Source organism: Ranitomeya imitator, chromosome 5 (assembly GCF_032444005.1).
Source record: "Ranitomeya imitator isolate aRanImi1 chromosome 5, aRanImi1.pri, whole genome shotgun sequence".
Taxonomy (NCBI): Eukaryota; Metazoa; Chordata; class Amphibia; order Anura; family Dendrobatidae; genus Ranitomeya; species Ranitomeya imitator.
In genome coordinates, this window is record NC_091286.1 from 536,208,351 (window position 1) to 536,232,617 (window position 24,267).

The 24,267-nt window shown below is 44.6% G+C and overlaps 1 protein-coding gene across 2 annotated transcripts in view; it reads right to left on the minus strand.

Annotated features, from left to right (window-relative positions):
- The window catches only part of LOC138638360 (phospholipid scramblase 2-like), a 91,153-nt gene that overhangs the window by 48,948 nt on the left and 17,938 nt on the right, over window positions 1-24,267 (minus strand). The gene's annotated exons all lie outside the window — the stretch shown is intronic.

A 24,267-nucleotide genomic window follows, 5' to 3' on the forward strand; every position in this document is an offset into this window, starting at 1 on the left:
CTTCAGTCTTCAGTCACATCGTCAATAAACCCTAGTAGCCCAGTGCCATTGGAAGCCATGAATTCCCGCGCCATCGCACTGCCTCCATCAAGTTTTACAGAGGATGTGATGTGCTTTGGATCATGAACCGTTCCAAGCCTTCTCCATATTTTCTTCATCCCATCATTCTGGTACAGGTTGATCTTAGTGTCATATGTACAAAGAATGCTTTTCCAGAACTGGGCTTGCTTCTTTACATACTTTTGTCAAATCCTAATCAGATTAATGGATTGCACCTTGTGGTAAACCCTCTGTATTTTCACTCATGAAGTTTTATCTTTATAGTAGACAAATACTGTAACACCTACCTGCTGGAGAGTGTTCTTCACTTGAGTGGATGTTGTGAAGGAGTTTTTCTTCACTATGGAAATGATACTGTAATCATCCAACACTTGTCTTCCATGGACATCCAGGCCTTTTTGAGTTCCCAAGCTCACTAGTGCTCTTTTTTAGCACAATGTACCAAACTGATTTCTTCTATTAAGAGTTCCTTTGACCGCATGTTGTGGGTTCACAACAACAATAGCTTCCAAATGTAAATGCCATGCCTGGAATCAACTACAGACCGTTTACCTGCTAAATTGATGATGCATGTACATGGGAATAGCCCATTAAAGTGCTTTAGAGATAATTGTCCAATTACATTTGGTCCATCTAAAAAGAGGAAGCTACATAATAAAGAGTTGTAATTCCTAAACCTTTGCTCCAATTAGGATGTGAACACCCTCAAATTAAAGATGAGAGTCTGCACTTTAAACCACCCACATTATATAACTGTATCTTGAATATGTTTTGGTAAACCGGTAAAATGTCAAAACTTGTGTCACTGTCGAAATATTTCTAGACCTAACTGTATATACAGTATATTATATATTTATTGGAAAGGTGAACAAAATAGGAGCAGACTTTTCCTTATATTCCTTCTGTCTCTTAAGGTTCACCCACAAGGGACAGGTACTGTTGCATGGCAGACATACAAAGACAAGTGACAGGACAGTTGTCACTAGCTGCCAGCCTAAAATTAGTCATAAACACCTACAGATTAATTAACTGGTTGCCTACTGCACAGTGTGCTAATGTTACAGTCTGTGACTCCCATATGTATTGGCTAAGTAAGCAGAGACAAAAAACAGTGAGTGGCATTCATTATACAGACAGTAGTATCGGTAATTGTAGATATGCATCAACTGTGATAGCTAAATTGATAGCCTAAGTCAAGATGGAAAGTCTGACACTATTAATGATACTCAAGCAAATGTCCAGTTCATTCATACACAACAATTACTGAATAACACTACAATACCAACTTTGTTTTGGCATGCCTGCGAGTGGCATTGACTAGGCGCTGCTCATTGTTTCCTGCAGAAGTGGTGCTACTGATTTAAAAGGGAACTTGTCACCTTCAGAATGCTGTACATTTGCAGATCTACAGATACAGGGTTATTCTGCAGGTAAATAGCCTGGCTGCTTTACCGGAAAAGGGGCTGCAGGGAAAAAATAAAGTTATATTCTCTGCAGCCAGCTTGCTTACAGTTATCAGGGTGGCGCAGGGAGCAGTTACAGTCACTGTTCACTACACAGTAAGTTGTGACCACTCCCTGGTACTCTGATAGCCTACTCTGCACACACACACACCTGTTTCAGTTGGCATGTGGACATGATTTAGACACTATTCACCTGCCTGTTACCACTATATGTGCAGGTAAACTGCGTTATTTTAAGAGGTGACAGGTTGCCTTTGGGGTGGCCATACAGGTGTCCTTGACAGCAAATAACCATCTCTTCCAGCTCCTCTATACACATTCATGTATTTCTAGTAGAGAGAAGTCGAGTTCTCTTTTTGTCAAGAGTTGGCTGGCTGCCATATATACGTCAGATGATCAGACGGCCATCTATAAGCTAATGTACATGGGGACTGTAAAAAAGGTTGCGCAGTGCTCTCATTCTCACATTAGGAGGTAGGCACCATGGATGGATTTGTATTGGACATACAGACATGTGCAGGCCAGCAGAGATCATACAGGTGTCCTATTCTTACGAATACCTGGCAGTCATGAAGGCTTCTTGGCAGGTATCTGCTGACACAAAGTCATCAACAACGCTCACCTCCTGATGTGAAAAGGAGAGGCGTGCGACGACCCTTTTAACACGCAATGCTCCTTAACAAGTAAATGTTACAGTCCTATACTGCTGAAAAACAGTAATAAGGTTTTTATATGGGTCAGTACATTTGCCTCAATTTGTAATTTTCTAAAAAACCAAAAAGAAAAACACAATTTAGTGAAAAATATTTACGGTATTTTTTTCTGCGAGTGCTGGCCACCATGACAGGACATCGGCACTCTGTGATAACCGACTGTGACGTAACCTTGGCCACTGTGGGTGTACAGCAATGCTGTCCTACAGACTCTTCATTTCACGATTCTGGGGTACATTACTTTGAAAAATTGCATCATGTATGTAAAACTCAGCTGCGCCAAAATGTTGTGGTTTTTGGTGCTTTCACGCCACTTTTTCATAGCTCTGCTTGCTTGGAGCTTGGGCGGGAAGGGAGCATGGGGCCACAGCTCGTTAAATTCACAATGATCTGTGGCGTTACACCATAAATCCAGCCAGTGACTGGACTAAGATTTGTGGTGTGGTGCAGGAAGGCACACACTCGTCAGAAGCCACTTCTTCATTAAGAGGAGTGCGCCACTCAATGACTCAGAAGCGTCTGACTCCCAACATGCCCCCTCCTCAAGACCGCCGAGAAAAATCGCAGGTTTTCATGAACTGAGGTACTTGTGTTCTGTTCAAGCAAACATATTGGGACCAATTTATCAAGAGGTCAAATTTCATTTTTTAAACTGTTCTGGTAAAATGAAAGCTTCATTAGGATTGGTTGTTATGGACAAGTAACATTTTTACTTTACACAGTTTTGATAAATAAGGTCCATTGTATCAAGGCGAATCAACGCCAGGTGACAGTGGCGATAGGTTTCTCCCTTTTGTTTAGTCTATATGACGGAAGGGCTCCGGCTGTACACACTAAATGTTGTAGTAAGGGTCTATTAATGTCCTTTTGGCCTCCATCCACTCAGCATACCGCAAAAAAAGGAGCATGGACTAGAGAAGACTAGTTCTACGGATTGGAGCCTGCAAAATATGTATTCATTACATTATTGGTTCACAGATCCTACCATATGGCATTTATACATCTAATAAATGTAGGTATGTCAGAAGTTTTTTTAACAGCTTTTCATAAGCTACAATGGCATCAATTCAAAATCATAAAGAAACTCAGATTTATCCACTAATCCCATATTAGTCTATGGCTAACAGATTCCAGGGAGCTTTTGCACATCTAAATCTACTATATAAAGCTGAATGTGTGTGTGTGTGTGTGTGTGTGTGTGTATGTGTGTATGTGTGTGTGTGTGTACGTGTGTATGTGTGTGTCTATGTCCGGGATTGGCATCTGCACCGTCACAGCTACAGCCACAAAATTTTGCACAGTCACACGTCTGGACCCCGAGAGCGTCATAGGCTATGTTGTGAGGTGAAATTTTAACCCCGCGCTTTCCAATTCACCAAACTATTTTTCCCCTATCTACATAATGGGGAAAAGTGAAAGGAAAAGTGTTGGAGGCAAATTGACAGCTGCCAGATGTGAACAAGGGGGACTTAATAAATAATAATAATAATCTTTATTTATATAGCGCCAACATATTCCGCAGCGCTTTACAGTTTAACAGTTTCAAACACAAAAGTCATAAGTAACAGAATGAAAAGAATGAGAGCGATGGCGCCAAAGAGTATATACCGTACAGTTGCTAAGGTGGGGCCCCGACATGGGATACTCACCACACACGGGGATATGAACACGCACACAAAATGCGCCACACACTACCACGTGCTTGAACACATATACCACCCTCAGCACACATTTCACCACACATACACCAACCTCGCCACATAAAAGTCGAAACACAAAAGTCGCCGCTCAAAACTCACCACGCGCAAAACTCGCCACATGCAAAAACTAGGCTCACGCAAAACTCGCCACAAGTGCAAAACTTACCTCATGGAAAACTCGCCACACGCAAAACTTGCACACGCGGAAAAATTGCCACATGCACAAAATTTGCAACACATGCAAAAGTTGCCTCACACAAAACTTGCACATACTCAAAAGGCACCAGACATAAAACTCACCACGTGCAAAACTCGCCATGTGCAAAACTTGCTGCACACAACTTGCTACACTAACCTGTCACATGCAACTCGACACACAAAAAGTTGCTACACGCATGTTGTCACACAAAACTCATCTCACAAAAGTCGCTACATGCATGTCGCCACACACAACTCAACACACACAACTTGACAGACGAAACTCGCCCTAAAACACACACAAGTCTAGCATTATCCTTCAAAAATAAAAATCTGATTAATAAGCAGACAAACTACAAGAGCAACAAATGTACCATATAGGAAATACAGCAACTGTCAGTCACATGACCTGTCTATTATGTGTATGTGTGAGCTAATATATACTGCCAGGGGGAGGGCTTCCTGTTGGCTGGGGATTTATCAGGCTGCCAATTTACCTTACAAATACTGAGGTAAAAATACTGAGCAAATAACGTGTTAACGAGGTCTAATACAGGAGATCACACAGGTATATACTATATACAGGGGAGATGACACACAGATATATACTATATACAGGAGAGATGACACAGGTATATACTATATACAGGAATGACATACAGGTGTATACTATATATAAGGCTACGTTCAGACTAGCGTTGTGCGCCGCTGCGTCGGCGACGCGACGCACAACGCACCGAAAAACGCGGCCAAACGCACGCAAAAACGCTGCGTTTTGCGACGCGTGCGTCGTTTCTTGCCGAAAATCGGACGCAAGAAAAATGCAACTTGTTGCGTTTTCTTGGTCCGACGCTTGCGGCAAAAAAGACGCATTTGTCGCAAAACGCAACAAGCAAAAACGCATGCGTCCCCCATGTTAAACATAGGGGCGCATGACGCGTGCGTCGCCGCTGCGTGGCCAGACGCGGCGCCGACGCACACTAGCACAACGCTAGTCTGAACGTACCCTAAGGGAGATGACAAACATGTATATACTGAGGTGAAAATGAGAGGTGTGAGGTGAAAATGAAAAGGTGTGAGTGCAAAATGAGAGGAGTGAGGGAAAATAGTGTAGTGATCAGAAAATGACAGATGTGAGGTCGAAATGACAAGTGTTAGGGGGGAATGAGAGGAGTGAGGGAGAAAATGAGAGGTGTGAGGGAGAAAATGAGAGATGTGAGGGGGAAAATTAAAGATGTGATTGGGAAAATGAGAGGCGTGATGGGAAAATAAGAGAATTGACGTGCTATAACTAACCACAGATATTTACTATGCCCAGGCAACGCCGGGCTCTTCAGCTAGTCTATAATAAAAGCCATTAAATGGGTTATCCAGGACTTACATATTCCTGACCTATCCTCAGAGTAGGTCGTCAAAATGAGATCTGTGGCGATCAGACACCCGACACCTCCACCTATCTGATCGACAAGCTCATACTTAGATTTATGTAATCTATGGAGAACATCACATCTCCACATGGAGTGCTGCAATCTCCCATTCACTTAAAAGGGATACATATGGATCATAGACAGGTCATTGATATGTACAGAAATTCCTGGACAACCCCTATAATTCAATGTGAACATGGCCTAAACGGCTAAACACCCTATACTGCCGAATGAATCATTGTAGCAGGCTTTCTGAGAGATTCATGAAGCTATTGCCGGCAGTAGCGTAGCCCCAGGGGGGCAGAGGGGGCCATCGCCCTGGGCCCGGAGCTCAGAGTAGGCCCACCCGGAGCTAAGCTACCGTAACTGTATCGGTGCGCGCAGCCGATACAGCTGACCGCATTGATGAGGGAAGGAGTGCTACGCTCCTTCTCCCATCATGCCCCTGTCAGCGTTTGACGTCACCGACACTGACAGCGGGCGCGATGACGTCACTACACGGCGCCCACTGTCAGGAGATTAGCGGGAGCTCGGAGCACCGCTGGAACAAGGAGGAAGAGAGTTGAGTATTTTTTTTTTTTTTTATTGGGGCTGCCTTATACTACAGGGTCTGCCTATGGGGGAGCTGCCTTATACTACAGGGTCTGCCTATGGCGTTCTGCCTTATACTACAGGGTATGCCTATGGGAGTGCTGTCTTATACTACAGGTTCTGCCTGTGGGAGTGCTGCCTTATACTACAGGGTCTGCCTATGGTGTGCTGCCTTATACTACAGGGTTTGCCTATGGGGTGCTGCCTTATACTACAGGGTCTGCCTATGGCGTGCTGCCTTATACTACAGGGTCTGCCTATGGGGGTGCTCCTTATACTACAGGGTCTGCCTATGGGGGTGCTCCTTATACTACAGGGTCTGCCTATGGGGGTGCTCCTTATACTACAGACCCTGCCTATGGAGTTCTGCCTTATACTACAGGGTCTGCCTATGGGGTGCTGCCTTGTGCTATAGAGTCTGCCTATGGGGGTGCATTATACAATATAGAGTAGGCCTATGGGGAGTGCATTATAATAATAATAATAATAATTTTTATTTATATAGCGCCAACATATTCCGCAGCGCTTTACAAATTATAGAGGGGACTTGTACAGACAATAGACATTACAGCATAACAGAAATACAGTTCAAAACAGATACCAGGAGGAGTGAGGGCCCTGCTCGCAAGCTTACAAACTATGGGGAAAAGGGGAGACACGAGAGGTGGATGGTAACAATTGCTTTAGTTATTCGGACCAGCTATAGTGTAAGGCTCAGGTGTTCATGTAAAGCTGCATGAACCAGTATGTAGCAGTACAGACACAGAGGGCTAATACTGCATAAATTGTATGAGAACATGATGCGAGGAACCTTTTTTTTTTTTTTTTTTTTTTTATTATAAATAGGCCACACAGGGATCGTTAGGTTAATGCATTGAGGCGGTAGGCCAGTCTGAACAAATGAGTTTTTAGGGTACGCTTAAAACTGTGGGGATTGGGGATTAATCGTATTAACCTAGGTAGTGCATTCCAAAAAATCGGCGCAGCACGTGTAAAGTCTTGGAGACGGGAGTGGGAGGTTCTGATTATTGAGGATGCTAACCTGAGGTCATTAGCGGAGCGGAGGGCACGGGTAGGGTGGTAGACTGAGACCAGGGAGGAGATGTAGGGTGGTGCTGAGCCATGGAGTGCTTTGTGGATGAGGGTAGTAGTTTTGTACTGGATTCTGGAGTGGATGGGTAGCCAGTGTAATGACTGGCACAAGGTAGAGGCATCGGTGTAACGGTTGGTGAGGAATATGATCCTGGCTGCAGCATTCAGGACAGATTGGAGCGGGGAGAGTTTTGCAAGAGGGAGGCCGATTAGTAGAGAGTTACAATAGTCCAGACGAGAATGAATAAGTGAAACAGTAAAGGTACCGTCACACTAGACGATATCGCTAGCGATCCGTGACGTTGCAGCGTCCTCGCTAGCGATATCGTCCAGTGTGACAGGCAGCAGCGATCAGGCCCCTGCTGTGCTGTCGCTGGTCGGGGAAGAAAGTCCAGAACTTTATTTCGTCGCTGGACTCCCCGTAGACATCGCTAAATCGGCGTGTGTGACACCGATTCAGCGATGTCTTCACTGGTAACCAGGGTAAACATCGGGTAACTAAGCGCAGGGCCGCGCTTAGTAACCCGATGTTTACCCTGGTTACCATCCTAAAAGTAAAAAAAAACAAACAGTACATACTTACCTACAGCCGTCTGTCCTCCAGCGCTGTGCTCTGCACTCCTCCTGTACTGGCTGTGAGCGTCGGTCAGCCGGAAAGCAGAGCGGTGACGTCACCGCTCTGCTTTCCGGCCGCTGTGCTCACACAGACAGTACAGGAGGAGAGCAGAGCGCAGCGCTGGAGGACAGACGGCTGTAGGTAAGTATGTACTGTTTGTTTTTTTTACTTTTAGGATGGTAACCAGGGTAAACATCGGGTTACTAAGCGCGGCCCTGCGCTTAGTTACCCGATGTTTACCCTGGTTACCGGCATTGTTGGTCGCTGGAGAGCGGTCTGTGTGACAGCTCTCCAGCGACCAAACAGCGATGCTGCAGCGATCCGGATCGTTGTCGGTATCGCTGCAGCGTCGCTAAGTGTGACGGTACCTTAAGAGTTTTTGCAGAGTCGAAAGTAAGAAAAGGGCGAATTCTAGAAATGTTTTTGAGATGCAGGTAAGAAGAGCGAGCCAGTGATCGGATGTAGGGGGTGAATGAAAGGTCAGAATCAAGGATGACCCCAAGGCAGCGGGCATGTTGCTTTGGAGTAATGGTGGAACCGCACACCGAGATGGCAATGTCAGGCAAAGGTAGGTTAGTAGAGGGAGAGAACACGAGGAGTTCAGTTTTTGACAGGTTTAGTTTCAGATAGAGGGAGGATATGATGTTAGAGACAGCGGTAAGACAATCACTGGTGTTTTCTAAAAAGGTCGGTGTGATATCAGGAGAAGAAGTGTATAATTGGGTGTCGTCAGCATAGAGATGGTACTGGAAACCAAATCTACTGATTGTTTGTCCAATAGGGGCAGTATATAACGAGAAGAGGAGGGGGCCTAGGACTGATCCTTGAGGAACCCCAACAGTAAGGGGAAGGTGAGAGGAGGAGGAACCAGCAAAACATACAGTGAAGGATCGGTCAGAGAGATAGGAGGAGAACCAGGAGAGAACGGTGTCCTTGAGGCCGATGGAGCGGAGCATAGTGAGGAGGAGCTGATGATCCACAGTGTCGAATGCTGCAGAGAGATCCAAGAGAATTAGCATTATACTACATTTAGGACGATCTAGTGCATTATACAATATAGAGGCTATCTAGGGGCCATCGTACAATTTGGGGATTACAGTGAAGGGAGCATCATACAGTGTTGGAGCCATCAAACAGTTTGGGGGCTACTAAGGGGTCAGTATACTGTGTGGGTGGTACTATACAGTGAGTGAGCATTATATTATGTATAAGAGCATCATACTCTGTATATGGGAGCTGTACGGGGGGGGAGACTCTGAGCTTTATTAAATGTAAAGTGGGCACTTACTGTTATAGCGGAACTCAGGTTACTGTGACTGTCAAATGGGCACACAGGGCATTATTACTTTTTAGGGGGCAAAATATGGGCACTGTTTTCTAGGGCACTTGCACCCGGCATTACTATATTATAGAGAGTTGCTTTAGAATTTAGAAGGCACAGAGAACCGCACAGTAGGTGCAGTAATAGGGACACATACGGCAGCAGCGGCTCAGTATTGGGGTATTGGCATTCGGCAGGATGAGGAGTTTGTGCAAATTGGGAATAGATGTGGTGATGTCTGGAATATGAGAAGTGAAATGAGCCTTTGTTGAAATCTCTGCAGATGAGTCCTGGCTGGAAGAAGTTGTCATGTCGGTCTGGGCCAGATCAAAAAGACGGGAAAAGCGAACGACTCCATCAGAAAGAACATCACCTGTAAGTCATTATCTGTAACTGTGCTGTGCTCTCTTATATGTTCTGTGGGACTGGTATCTACCACTGACCATATGGCGGTAATATCTTTATATAGAGACTAGATGGTGGCCCGATTCTAACGCATCGGGTATTCTAGAATATGTATGTATATAGCAGCCACATAGTATATAGCACAGTCCACGTAGTATATAGGAGCCATGTAGTATATAGCAGACAAATACTACGTGGCCTGTGCTATATACTATGTGGCTGCTATATACATACATATTGTAGAATACCCGATGCGTTAATACAGGCCACGCAATATATAACAGTGGTCACGCAGTATATAACACAGCCATGTACTATATAACACAGCCCACACAGTATATAGCAACCACGCAGTATATAACACAGGCCACGCAGGATAACACTGGCCACGTAATATGTATAGCAAAGCCCACGCAGTATACAGCAGCCACGCAGTATATAACACAGGCGACGTAGTATACAACACAGGCCACGCAGTATATAACACTGGCCACATAATATATAGAACAGCCCACGCAGTATATAGCAGCCACGTAGTATATAACACTGCCCACGCAGTATATAGTAGCCACGTAGTATATAACACTGCCCACGCAGTATATAACAGTGGCCATGTAATATATAGCACAGCCCACGCAGTATATATCACTGCCTATGTAGTATATAGCAGCCACGCGGTATCTAACACAGCCCACGTAGTATAAAGCAGTGTGGGCACCATATCCCTGTTAAAAAAAAAATAATTAAAGTAAAAAATAGTTATATACTCACCCCCTGGGATCCACCGAAGCTCCGGCGATACATGCGCAGCTGCCGCCATCTTCCGTTCCCAGGATGCATTGCGATATTACCCAGATGACTTAGCGGTCTCGCGAGACCACTAAGTCTTCTGGGTAATTTCGCAATGCATCGCCGGGAACGGAAGATGGCGGCAGGCGCGAGCGGCTCGGCGGACTACAGAGGGTGATAATAGCAGGTTTTTGTTTTTTTTTTATTATTTTTAACATTAGATCTTTTTACTATTGATGCCGCATAGGCAGCATCAATAGTAAAAAGTTGGGGGCACACAGGGTTAATAGCAGCGGTTACGGAGTGCGCTACCCGCGGCATAACGCGGTCCGTTACCGCCAGCATTAACCCTGTGTGAGCGGTGACTGGAGGGGAGTATGCGGGCGCTGGGCATTGACTGCGTGGAGTAAGGAGCGGCCATTTTCTTCCGGACTGTGCCCGTCACTGATTGGTCGTGGCTGTTTTGCCGCAACCAATCAGCAACTTGGATTTCCATGACAGACAGAGGCCGCGACCAATGAATATCCGTGACAGACAGACAGAGACAGGACAGACGGAAGTGACCCTTAGACAATTATATAGTAGATTATCTTCAGTAATAGCGCGGTCATGTGCTGAGGTTCTCCACTATTAGGGTGCATCTTTTTAGAACTCCACTCAGAAGTTTCACCCCCCCCCCGAACCAAAACCCTAGCTACGCCTCTGACTGCGGGTGTATGTACATCCCCGGGCAGGATCAGCTTAGTACATGTCATCAGTTACTAACAGCTGACTGCTCAAAAAAGTTGCACGGTGAAAAGTTTTGATTCCACTATGGACTCCAGACCATTTCAAGGAAAACACAAATGTGGCATCAGTAGTGTCCGGCTTAGGCAAAAATAACTTATAATTGGGAATCCAGTAGAACCTCTGATGTACTCAATAATCAAGGAGGAATTCCTGTTAATCCACATCATAGGTGATAACGAGATCACTGGTGGATGACTACTGGGCCCTCACATCGCCAAAATTGATTGGTGTCCCGTAAAGGGTAGGATCAAAGTCTACAGTGACAATGTTAACAGATAGACAAATGCAAGTCTAAGCTTGGATTAGTTTGTCGTTCCTCTGCAGCGGGATTCTAGTTTTACAAGCTAAAGGTTAGGAGCAAACCATTCTTTACTCCACGACACGCAATATATTGTAAGTTTATGCTGACAACTAATTAAATTGCCAGTACTAGGTGTAAACCTGGAAAGAACAATTCATGATATGAAGGCTGCAAGCCAAATATTCCTGCTGTGTAACACAAGAACATGCAAATATATATTTTCCCAGAAGCATTGAGTGATGCAGTATCATGTATCCACTATAATTATTTCGATAGTGCCAACATCTTCCGAACCACTTTACAATTCAGAGGAGACTTGTACAAACAAGATAAGACATTACAGAATAAAGCTTTAGTCACACTAAACGACTTACCAACGATCACGACCAGCGATACAACCTGGCCATGATTGTTGGCAAGTCGTTGTGTGGTAGCTGGGGAGCTGTCACACAGACCGCTCTCTCCAGCGACCAACGATCAGGGGGAACGACTTCGGCATCGCTGAAACTGTCTTCAACGATGCCGAAGTCCCCCTGCAGCACCCGGGTAAGTCCCCCTGCGCTTAGTAACCCGATATTTACCCTGGTTACAAGTGAACACATCGCTGGATCGGCGTCACACACGCCGATCCAGCGATGACAGCGGGTGATCAGCGACCAAAAAATGGTCCTGATCATTCCCCAATGACCAACGATCTCCCAGCAGGGGCCTGATCGTTGGTCGCTGTCACACATAACGAGATCGTTAGCGGGATCGTTGCTACGTCACCAAAAGCGTGACGTTGCAACGATATCGTTAACGATATCGTTATGTGTGACTCAGCCTTAACACAGTTCAACACCTACCAAGAGGAGTGAGGGCTTACAATCTATGGGGAACTAGGGGACACAGGAGATAACAGTAAAGTCTTTGTCATGTAAGGTCCAGCCATTAATATAACGCTCCATGAAAACGATCTGAATAAGATGTCTGTATGGGCAAACACTTGGTAGATGAGATGTAATGTAGATAAATGTAAAGTAATGCACCTAGGACAAAGTAATTTTATTGCTGCATATACAGTGGGTATGGAAAGTATTCAGGCCCCTTTAAATTTGTCACTCTGTTTCATTGGAGCCATTTGGTAAATTCAAAAAAGTTCATTTTTTTCTCATTAATGTACACTCTGCACCCCATCTTACCTGAAAAAACATAAATATAGAAATTTTTGCAAATTTAATAAAAAAGAAAAACTGAAATATTACACGGTCATAACTATTCAGACACTTTGCTCAGACACTCATATTTAAGTCACATGCTGTCCATTTCCTTGTGATGCTCCTTGAGATGGTTCTACTCCTTCACTGGAGTCCAGCTGTGTTTAATTAAACTGATAGGACTTGATTTGGAAAGGCGCACACCTGTCTATATAAGACCTCACAGTGCATGTCAGACCAAATGAGAATCATGAGGTCAAATGAACTGGCCAAGGAGCTCAGAGACAGAAATGTGGCAAGGCACAGATCTGGCCAAGGTTACAAAAGAATTTCTGCAGTATTCAAGGTTCCTAAGAACACAATGGCCTCTCTAATCCTTAAAGGGAAGGTACCGCGTTTGTAGATCATTAATAAATCACTGTAATGTAGCATAACATGCTGCTATAAGCAAGTTTGAAATGCATGTGAAACAGATTTCATGTGTTATATGAGTTTAAAGAATGCACTGGGGGCTGACATCTTGGTTTTGCAGCAGTAGCAGGGCCCTATCAGTGTCAGATTACGGCACCCCATGGACATAGGAGATAATAGACCAGCAGGGACCCTATCTGTAACATTGCAGCAGCATTAGCAGTGAGCTGGGCACGCCTCTGTGGGCTGCACAACTCACTGCTGTAGGTGTGACTAGCTGCCATTTTATTATAGCCCTGTGCTCTCTATCACAGGACAGAAGAAGCCCTCACTGCTCCTCTGTACTCCAAGCAGGCACACTTCCTCTGCTCCTCACACGCTGCCCTGTGTGCTTCTCCTGCTGTGTCTCCCACTCCCCCTCACACACAGTCCCTGTGATCTCCAGTAAGCTGCACTGACAGCCTGCAGAGAGGAAGGTGACACCTGGAGAGAGAGAGAAGGGCAGCTGACAGGACAGGGATTAAGGTGGGGGAAGGGGGATGGCAAGAATGTTATTCACAAAAAATGCTGCTGAGTCCACTGTGTTCTGCTCCTCTGTAAACAAGCTGTGCCTCTGATGCAGTAACTGCTGGTGATAGCAGATCACAGGGCAGTCACACACAAAATGGTGCTGCCCTGTGATACTGCTCTTCATTCTTACTGTTAGAAGCAAAATTGGGGCAGTAACTGCTGACATCACCATTTCCCTCCCATTTTGGGTGGTCTAATATCCCTGGGGTAGAGCTGCTAAATCTTACTATAGCTGCTTGAGGTCTAAAACGGAAAATGCTCCCCCTAGTGGTAAATATGTATGTTTGTCGAAAAATATATAATATTTTTCATATAGAAATGTTTGCAAACAGTGCAAACATTGCATTAATACATTTTAATTACTATTTTAAGCTTAATTTCACAAAAAAACAAAATGCAAGAAAACTGGTGGCACCTTCCCTTTAAATGGAAGAAGTTTGGGACCACTGGAAGTCTTCCTAGGCCTGGCCGTCCAGCCAAACTGAGCAATCGTGGGAGAAGAGCCTTGGTGAGAGGTAAAGAAGAACCCCAAATTCAATGTGGCTGAGCTCCAGTGATGCAGTAGGGAGATGGGTGAAAGTTCCACAAAGTCAACTATCACTGCAGCCCTCCACCAGTTGGGCCTTTATGGCAGAGTGGCCTGACAGAAGCCTCTCCAAAGTGCAAGACATATGAAAGCCCTCATAATTAGTTAAAACATACATGAAAGACTCCCAAACTATGAGAAATAAGATTCTCTAGTCTGATGAGATGAAGATAGACCTTTTTGGTGATAATTGTAAGCAGTATGTGTGTAGAAAACCAGGCACTGCTCATCACCTGCCCAATACAATGCCAACAGTGAAACATGATGGTGGCAGCATCATGCTATGGGGGTGTTTTTCAGCTGCAGGGACAGGACAACTGGTTGAAACATGAATTTGGCCAAGTACAGAGATATCCTGGATGAAAACCTCTTCCTGAGTGCTCTGGACCAAAGACTTGGCCGATGGTTCACCTTCCAACAAGACAATGACCCTAAGCACACAGCTAAAACAAAAAAGGAGTTGCTTCAGAACAACTCTGTGACCATTCTTGACTGGCCCAGCCAGAGCTCTGACCTAAATCCAATTGAGCATCTCTGGAGAGACCTGAAAATGGCTGTCCACCAACGTTCACCATCCAACCTGAGGGAACTGGAGAGGATCTGCAAGGAAGAATGACAGAGGATTCCCAAATCCAGGTGTAAGAAAACTTGTTGCATCATTCTCAAGAAGACTCATGGCTGTACTAGCTCAAAAGGGTGCTTCTACTCAGTACTGAGCAAAGAGTCTGAATACTTGTGACCATGTGATATTTCAGTTTCTTTTTTAATAAATTTGCAAGAATTACTACATTTCTGTTTTTTTTTTCCAGTCAAGATGGGGTGGAGAGTGTACATTAATGAGAAATAATGAACATTTTTTTAATTTACCAAATGGCTGCAATGAAACAAAGTGAAAAATGAAAAGGGTCTGAATACTTTCCGTACCCACTGTACATTAAATAGGAGTATAATCGGGACTACAGATCAAGAGAAGGACTTCAGTATTCAGGTTTCAGGTAAGCTGAGCAGCAGTACTCAATGTCAGGCAGCAGCTGCAAAAGCAAACAAGATTTTAGGATGTATAGAATGAGAAATAAAATCCTGTCTTCCCAATGTATTGTTGTCTCTTTATAAATCACTTATGAGGCCACATCTAGAATATGGGATTCAGTTTTGGGCTCCACATTTTAAATTGGATATTCAGAAGTTAAAATCAGTTCAAAGACAGTCAACTAGATTACTACAAGGGATGGAAGGCTTCATATGAGAGGTTGGAAAAGTTGACCTCGTTTGTCTTAGAAAAAAAGACAGCCTTAGAGGTATCTCATTTATATGCATGGAGATTATAATATATATATATATATATATATATATATATATATATATATATATATTTATATATATATATATATATATATATATATATATATATATATATATATATATATATATATATATATATATATACATACATACATACATACACACTAGATGGTGGCCCAAATCTAACGCATCGGGTATTCTAGAATATGTATGTATATAGCAGCCATATAGTATATAGCAAAGGCCACAAGATATTCTTGAATACCCGATGCGTTAATACAGTCCACGCAGTATATAACACAGCCCAAACAGTATATAACACAGCCCACGCAGTATATAACATTGCCCACATACTGTAGTATATAACACTGGCCACGTAGTATATAGCAGCCATGCAGTATATTACGCAGCCCACACAGTATATAACACTGCCCACATAGTATATAACACTGCCCACGTAGTACATAGCAGCCATGTAGTATATAACGCAGCCCACGTAGTATATAGCAATGTGGGCACTATATGCGTGGTTAAAAAAGACTGAAAATAAAAAATAAACATATACTCACCCTCTGAAAGGCCCCTTGTAGTCCTGGCACCTGTGTGTGGTGCACACGGCAGCTTCCCGTCCCAGGGTTGGTATGAGTGCAGGACCTGTGATGATGTCGCGGTCACATGACCGTGACGTCATGGAAGGTCCTTCTCGCATACGATCCTTAGCACCGGAACCTGCCGCTTGTACTGACGAAGACAGCACGCGACCTCGGAGGGTGAGAATATGCTTTTTTTTGTTTATTATTATTATTTGTAACATTAGATCTTTTTACTGTTGATGCTGCATACACAGCATCAATAGTAAAAAGTTGGTCACACAGGGTTAATAGCTACGTTAATGGAGTGCGTTATACCGCGGCATAACGCGGTCCATTAACACTGCCATTAACCCTGTGTGAGGGCTGAATGGAGGGGAGTATGGAGCAGGCACTGACTGCGGGGAGGAAGGAGCAGCCATTTTTCCGCCGGACTGTGCCCGTCGCTGATTGGTCGTAGCAATGGTCGTGGGCATTTTGCCACGACCAATCAGCGACTTGGATTTCCATCACAGACAGAGGCCGCGACCAATGAATATCTGTGACAGACAGAAAGACAGAAGGGCAGACGGCAGTGACCCTTAGACAACTATATAGTAGATATATATATTTTACATGTGCAGTCAGTACAGAGGACTTGCACATGACATATTCCTTTCAACAATCATACTAACGACCAGAGGGCACTCATTACGGATGGAAGAAAGGCTATTCCGAAGGCTAAATAGGAAAGGGTTCTTTACAGTTAGAGCAGTCAGACTGTGGAATGCCCGACCACAGGAGGTAGTAATGGCAGATAGCTGTTTGCAGGCTCCAAAGTCACTGGATGAGCACAGCTCCTATTGATGTGAATAGTAACTGAGCTATGATACCTAAGAACAGCCTCTATACAGACCAGTGGGAGTGCCAGGTGTCAGACCAATACCAATCTGATGTTGAAGACCAGTGTCAGACTGAAGAACATTGGGCCCACCAGAGGATTTCATTCTGAGGGCCCACCTTCCTCCTCCACTCAAGAGCTCCATAGCTGCTGCAAGGTTTGCACTATGAACCCTCCTGAAGAAGAAGCTAGGGCCCACCGAAGGATTCTCGGGTTCTCTAGTGGGCCAGTCCAGCACTGTTGAAGACCCATCCTATGGACAGGCCATTAATATCAATGTCCGATTAGTCTGCAAAAGAAAAATCTGAGTTGTATTCATGCGCTGTCCTTTTTTAGTCTAACAGGTTGCTAGAAAAAGCCAGTGAAAACCTCTATTGCTTTTTTTTTTTTTTTTAACCCCTTCCCGACCCATGACGCCACGTAGGCGTCATGAAAGTCGGTGCCAATCCGACCCATGACGCCTATGTGGCGTCATGGAAAGATCGCGTCCCTGCAGATCGGGTGAAAGGGTTAACTCCCATTTCACCCGATCTGCAGGTACAGGGGGAGTGGTAGTTTAGCCCAGGGGGGGGGGGTGGCTTCACCCCCCGTGGCTACGATCGCTCTGATTGGCTGTTGAAAGTGAAACTGCCAATCAGAGCGATTTGTAATATTTCACCTAAAAAACTGGTGAAATATTACAATCCAGCCATGGCCGATGCTGCAATATCATCGGCCATGGCTGGAAACACTTATGTGCCCCCACCCCACCGATCGCCCCCCCAGCCCTCCGATCTGTGGTCCGCTCCCCTCCGTCCTGTGCTCCGCTCCCCCGTCCTCCTGTCCGCTCCCCCCGTGCGCCAATCACACCCCCTTGCTCCAATCACACCCCCCGTGCTCCAATCAAACCCCCCCGCACTCCGATCCCCCCCCGTGCTCCGATCCACCCCCCCGTGCTCCAATCCACCCCCCCGTGTTCCGATCCACCCCCCCATGCTCCGATCCACCCCCCCGTGCTCCGACGCCTCCCCCCCGTGCCCTGATCTCCCCCCCCCCTTATACTTACCTAGCCTCCCGGGGTCCGTTCGTCTTCTTTGCTGGGCGCCGCCATCTTCCAAAATGGCGGCAGATTCATTCCAGAGTGAATTTTGATCACTGAGATATAACCTATCTCAGTGATCAAAATAAAAAAAAATAGTAAATGACCCCCCCCCCCCTTTGTCACCCCCATAGGTAGGGACAATAAAAAAAATAAAGAATTTTTTTTTTTACCACTAAGGTTGGGGTAAGAACTAGGGTTAGGGGTAGGGTTAGGGGTAGGGTTAGGGGTAGGGTTAGGGTTCGGGATGTGCACACGTATTCTGGTCCTCTGCGGATTTTTCCGCAGCGGATTTGATAAATCCGCGATGCTAAACCGCTGTGGATTTACCGCGGTTTTTCTGCGCATTTCACTGTGGTTTTACAAATGCGATTTTCTATTGGAGCAGTTGTAAAACCGCTGCGGAATCCGCAGAAAGAAGTGACATGCTGCGGAATGTAAACCGCTGCGTTTCCGTGCAGTTTTTCCGCAGCATGTGTACAGCGATTTTTGTTTCCCATAGGTTTACATTGAACTGTAAACTCATGGGAAACTGCTGCGGATCCGCAGCATGTGCACATACCTTTAGAATTAGGCTATGTGCACACGGTGCGGATTTGGCTGCGGATCCGCAGCAGTGTTCCATCAGGTTTACAGTACCATGTAAACATATGGAAAACCAAATCCGCTGTGCCCATGGTGCGGAAAATACCACGCGGAAACGCTGCGTTGTATTTTCTGCAGCATGTCAATTCTTTGTGCGGATTCCACAGCGTTTTACACCTGTTCCTCAATAGGAATCCGCAGGTGAAATCCGCACAAAAAACACTGGCAATCCGCGGTAAATCCACAGGTAAAACGCAGTGCCTTTTACCCGTGGATTTTTCAAAAATGGTGCGGAAAAATCTCACACGAATCCGCAACGTGGGCACATAGCCTTAGGGTTAGGGTTGGGTTGGAATTAGGGTTGTGGTTAGGGTTAGGGGTGTGTTGGGGTTAGGGTTGTGGTTAGGGGTGTGTTGGGGTTAGGGTTGTGATTAGGGTTACGGCTACAGTTGGGATAAGGGTTAGGGGTGTGTTGGAGTTAGAATTGAGGGGTTTCCACTGTTTAGGCACATCAGGGGGTCTCCAAACGCAACATGGCGCCACCATTGATTCCAGCCAATCTTGTATTCAAAAAGTCAAATGGTGCTCCCTCACTTCTGAGCCCCGACGTGTGCCCAAACAGTGGTTTACTCCCACATATGGGGTACCAGCGTACTCAGGACAAACTGCGCAACAATTACTGGGGTCCAATTTCTCCTGTTACCCTTGAGAAAATAAAAAATTGCTTGCTAAAACATCATTTTTGAGGAAAGAAAAATTATTTTTTATTTTCACGGCTCTGCGTTGTAAACGTCTGTGAAGCACTTGGGGGTTCAAAGTGCTCACCACATATCTAGATAAGTTCCTTGGGGGGTCTAGTTTCCAAAATGGGGTCACTTGTGGGGGGTTTCTACTGTTTAGCCACATCAGGGGCTCTGCAAACGCAACGTGACGCCCGCAGAGCATTCCATCAAAGTCTGCATTTCAAAACGTCACTACTTCACTTTCGAGCCCCAGCATGTGCCTAAACAGTGGTTTACCCCCACATATGGGGTATCAGCGTACTCAGGAGAAACTGGACAACAACTTTTGGGGTCAAATTTCTCCTGTTACCCTTGGGAAAATAAAAAATTGCGGGCTAAAAAATCATTTTTGAGAAAAGAAATTTTTATTTTTATTTTCATGGCTCTGCGTTATAAACTTCTGTGAAGCACTTGAGGGTTCAAAGTGCTCACCACACATCTAGATTAGTTCCTTTGGGGGTCTAGTTTCCAAAATGGGGTCATTTGTGGGGGGATCTCCAATGTTTAGGCACACAGGGGCTCTCCAAACGCGACATGGTGTACGCTAATGATTGGAGCTAATTTTCCATTTAAAAAGCCAAATGGCGTGCCTTCCCTTCTGAGCCCTGCCGTGCGCCCAAACTGTGGTTTACCCCCACATATGGGGTATCTCCGTACTCAGGACAAACTGGACAACAACATTTGTGGTCCAATTTCTCCTATTACCATTGGCAAAATAGGAAATTCCAGGCTAAAATATCATTTTTGAGAAAAGAAAAATTATTTTTTATTTTCATGGCTCTGCATTATAAACTTCTGTGAAGCACCTGGGGGTTTAAAGTGCTCAGTATGCATCTAGATAAGTTCCTTGGGGGGTCTAGTTTCCAAAATGGGGTCACTTGTGGGGGAGCTCCAATGCATAGGCACACAGGGGCTCTCCAAACGCGACATGGTGTCCGCTAACAATTGGAGCTAATTTTCTATTCAAAAAGTCAAAAGGCGCGCCTTACCTTCCGAGCCTTACCATGTGCCCAAACAGTGGTTTACCCCCACATGTGAGGTATCAGTGTACTCAGGAGAAATTGCCCAACAAATTTTAGGATCCATTTTATCCTGTTGTCCATGTGAAAATGAAAAAATTGAGGCTAAAAGAATTTTTTTGTGAAAAAAAAGTACTTTTTCATTTTTACGGATCAATTTGTGAAGCACCTGGGGGTTTAAAGGGCTCACTATGCATCTAGATAAGTTCCTTGGGGTGTCTAGTTTCCAAAATGGGATCACTTGTGGGGGAGCTCCAATTTTTAGGCACACGGGGGCTCTCCAAACGTGACATGGTGTCCGCTAAAGAGTGCAGCCAATTTTTCATTCAAAAAGTCAAATGGCGCTCCTTCCCTCCAAGCCCTGCCGTGCGCCCAAACAGTGGTTTACCCCCACATATGAGGTATCAGCGTACTCAGGATAAATTGGACAACAACGTTCGTTGTTCAGTTTCTCCTTTTACCATTGGGAAATTAAAAAAATTGTTGCTAAAAAATCATTTTTGTGACTAAAAAGTTAAATGTTCATTTTTTCCTTCCATGTTGCTTCTGCTGCTGTGAAGCACCTGAAGGGTTAATAAACTTCTTGAATGTGGTTTTGTGCACCTTGAGGGGTGCAGTTTTTAGAATGGTGTCACTTTTGGGTATTTTCAGCCATATAGACCCCTCAAACTGACTTCAAATGTGAGGTGGTCCCTAAAAAAAATGGTTTTGTAAATTTCGTTGTAAAAATGAGAAATCGCTGGTCAAATTTTAACCCTTATAACTGCCTAGCAAAAAAAAATGTTGTTTCCAAAATTGTGCTGATGTAAAGTAGACGTGTGGGAAATGTTATTTATTAACTATTTTGTGTCACATAACTCTCTGGTTTAACAGAATAAAAATTCAAAACGTGAAAATTGCGAAATTATCAAAATTTTCGCCAAATTTCCGTTTTTATCACAAATAAACACAGAATTTATTGACCTAAATTTACCACTAACATGAAGCCCAATATGTCACGAAAAAACAATCTCAGAACCGCTAGGATCCATTGAAGCGTTCCTGAGTTATTACCTCATAAAGGGACACTGGTCAGAATTGCAAAAAACGGCCTTTAAGGTCAAAATAGGCTGGGTCATGAAGGGGTTAAAGTACGAGAAAAATGGATGACACATGGATGATAAAAAGGACATGTGATCCAAAAAGGGCTGGAGATTAGATCCAGAATGCTGATGAAAATCGTTTTTTTTTTTTTTCTAGTCTGCCAAAAAAAAAAAAAGTCTAAGGGTATGTGCACACGTTGCGGATTTGCCTGCAGATTTGCAGCAGTTTTCCATGCGTTGTACAGTACCATGTAAACCTATGGAAAACCAAATCTGCAGTGCACATGCTGTGGAAAATAATGCGCGGTATTCCAGAATTGAAATTCGCAGATGTAAAAACGCAGACGAAATCCGCAGGTAAAACACAGGGCGTTCTACCTGCAGATTTTTCAGATTATGCGCGGAAAAATCTGCACACGAATCCGCAACGTGTGCACATACCCTAAATTTGCCGTAAAGTAGAGAAGGGGCGAGGCAAACTAGAAACTGCAGACTGTGGGGGTAGACAACACAGGGAATAGTATGGCATCAGGAACAGAAGTGAAGTGGACTATATACAGATAGTATTGGACTGAGCCTGACTGATAGGAATCAGCTATGCCAACGTTAGGGCTCATGCAGATGTCCCTGCAGATCGATCTGATTGGGGACCACAATGCATTGACAAGCCGGGGGTCTCCCAACCTGAGCGTGACATCCTCAAAGAAACATATGAAGTCGTCATGCTCCAGTTGGGAGACATCTGGCCAGCCAATGCATTGTGATCTGTGATCGGACCTATTTGCATGAGCCCCCAATCTTATGGGTCTGGGCTAGCTTTTAGGCACATGGTGCCATCCCCACGGACACATTGTTATTTTTTTCTGCACGGAGACGGAATGTGACATTAGATGTGCAATATATTCTTTTGCAGGATGCTTCTCCGCAAAGTGGAAAAACCTCTGGCGGGACCCACAATCATTAAAAATAAGATCTAGCCCATTGGGGTTTTTGTACCAGCCCAATATGGCATTTCGTATAGACCCTATGATTGGACTTTACTAACTCGACAAATAATGGAATGGAATAACACCGCTGCAAGCAGTCAGCCTGATTATCTCTTCTGCTGAAATAGAAAAGTTTAAGAAGCTCCACACTGTTCTTCTGCTCCAGTGATATTTCCTTCTAGCTTTGTTCACCACATCTGATAACTAAATTCACATAACACAGAGCATTCCAGTGACGCCACGAAGGATATTTAATACAAAACTATGTGCAGACTTGTATTGTGTGCCGTGAACCCTATAACTATTCACTTCCATTCCACCACTCCCAAAAATGATCTTAATTAAGACCCGAATAGGATATACCTAAGTACAGACAGGTGACCGCTGCAATCAATCACTGACCGCAGCGGTGACCAACATGTTACTGTTGCAATAAGTGATTCTTTGAACAGTCACAAGTCCGACGTTGCTGGAAGAGGGAGATCGGAGACTGGCGGGGGAATTGCAGGAGCAGTGGGGGATCGGAAGGTGGTAATTTCATGTTAAGCAGAATTTTTTAAAAAGCTACATAACGTCTTTGATCAAAATGTCCTTTAACAAATTAATTTCTCCTGATGTGATCGCTGCCTTACTATCTATTAAATATATGAATGGAATAGAAGCATGTTAGAATGCTAGCGTGCAAGAAGATCCCCCGAGATCCGAGGCTGGGCGGCCCTGCAGGGATTGCTATTTCTGATCACAGAAGCTGTGATTTCTGCCAACGACTAGGTTCTCTCATCCAAAAGAATCGGGCCGATTATACAAATCACACTCTGACCAGATGAGGATTCTCCATCTTCTCCATTCTGGGAGTCCCTGGAAATCGGACTGAACTCAGATGTCATCCGAGTACAGTCCGACTTATTGACTTGAATGGCCGAGTGTGATCTGAGTATTAAACTCCAGCACGCAGTGTTTTTTTTCCCCTCAAACAGACTTTGTCTAAGGAAAAAAAATCTGACGTGTGGACGGCCCCATGGAATAACATGGATCCCAGTGCGAAACAAAAACACTGCGGTCTGCCCCTACCATGATGCAGGCCTTTACCTACAGCTTCCAAACAGCAGTTTACGTTACCATTAGGTAGGATAAGGGTACATGCACACGTTGCGGATTCTCTGTGGATCCGCAGCGTTTTTAGCGGTGCAGAAACGCTGCAGATCCGCAACTGATTTACAGTACAATGTAAATCAATGAGAAAAAAAAAAAAGCTGTGCAAACGTTGCGGAAAATCCAGTGCGGAAAGGCTGCGGATTAAAAGAAGTAGCATGTCACTTCTTTTTTGCGGATCTGCAGCGTTTTTGTACCCATTCAATTATAGAAATCCGCAGGGGTAAAAAACGCATTAAATCCGCCCCCCAAAAAAAAACGCACACAAAAAGCTACGGATCTGCACAAAAAATGCGACAAATCCGCAGCTGCATTTTCTTCCAGGAGAGGCAGAATCCGCACCAGAAATTCCTAAGGCTAATCCGCAATGTGTGCACATAGCCTAAGGTGAGGCCCACAGACAAGACCGGCACATACCGCTCATATATGGAAAACAAAGCTACAAGAAGCATGCTGCATTATTATTACAAGAGAACTTTACCTTCTAGAATTTTTATTGTATGTATTTCATATTAGTCCCTAAAGGGAACGGGTCATCAGAAAAAAAACACATTTTTGATAGTATTTATTTCCAGTTCACGAC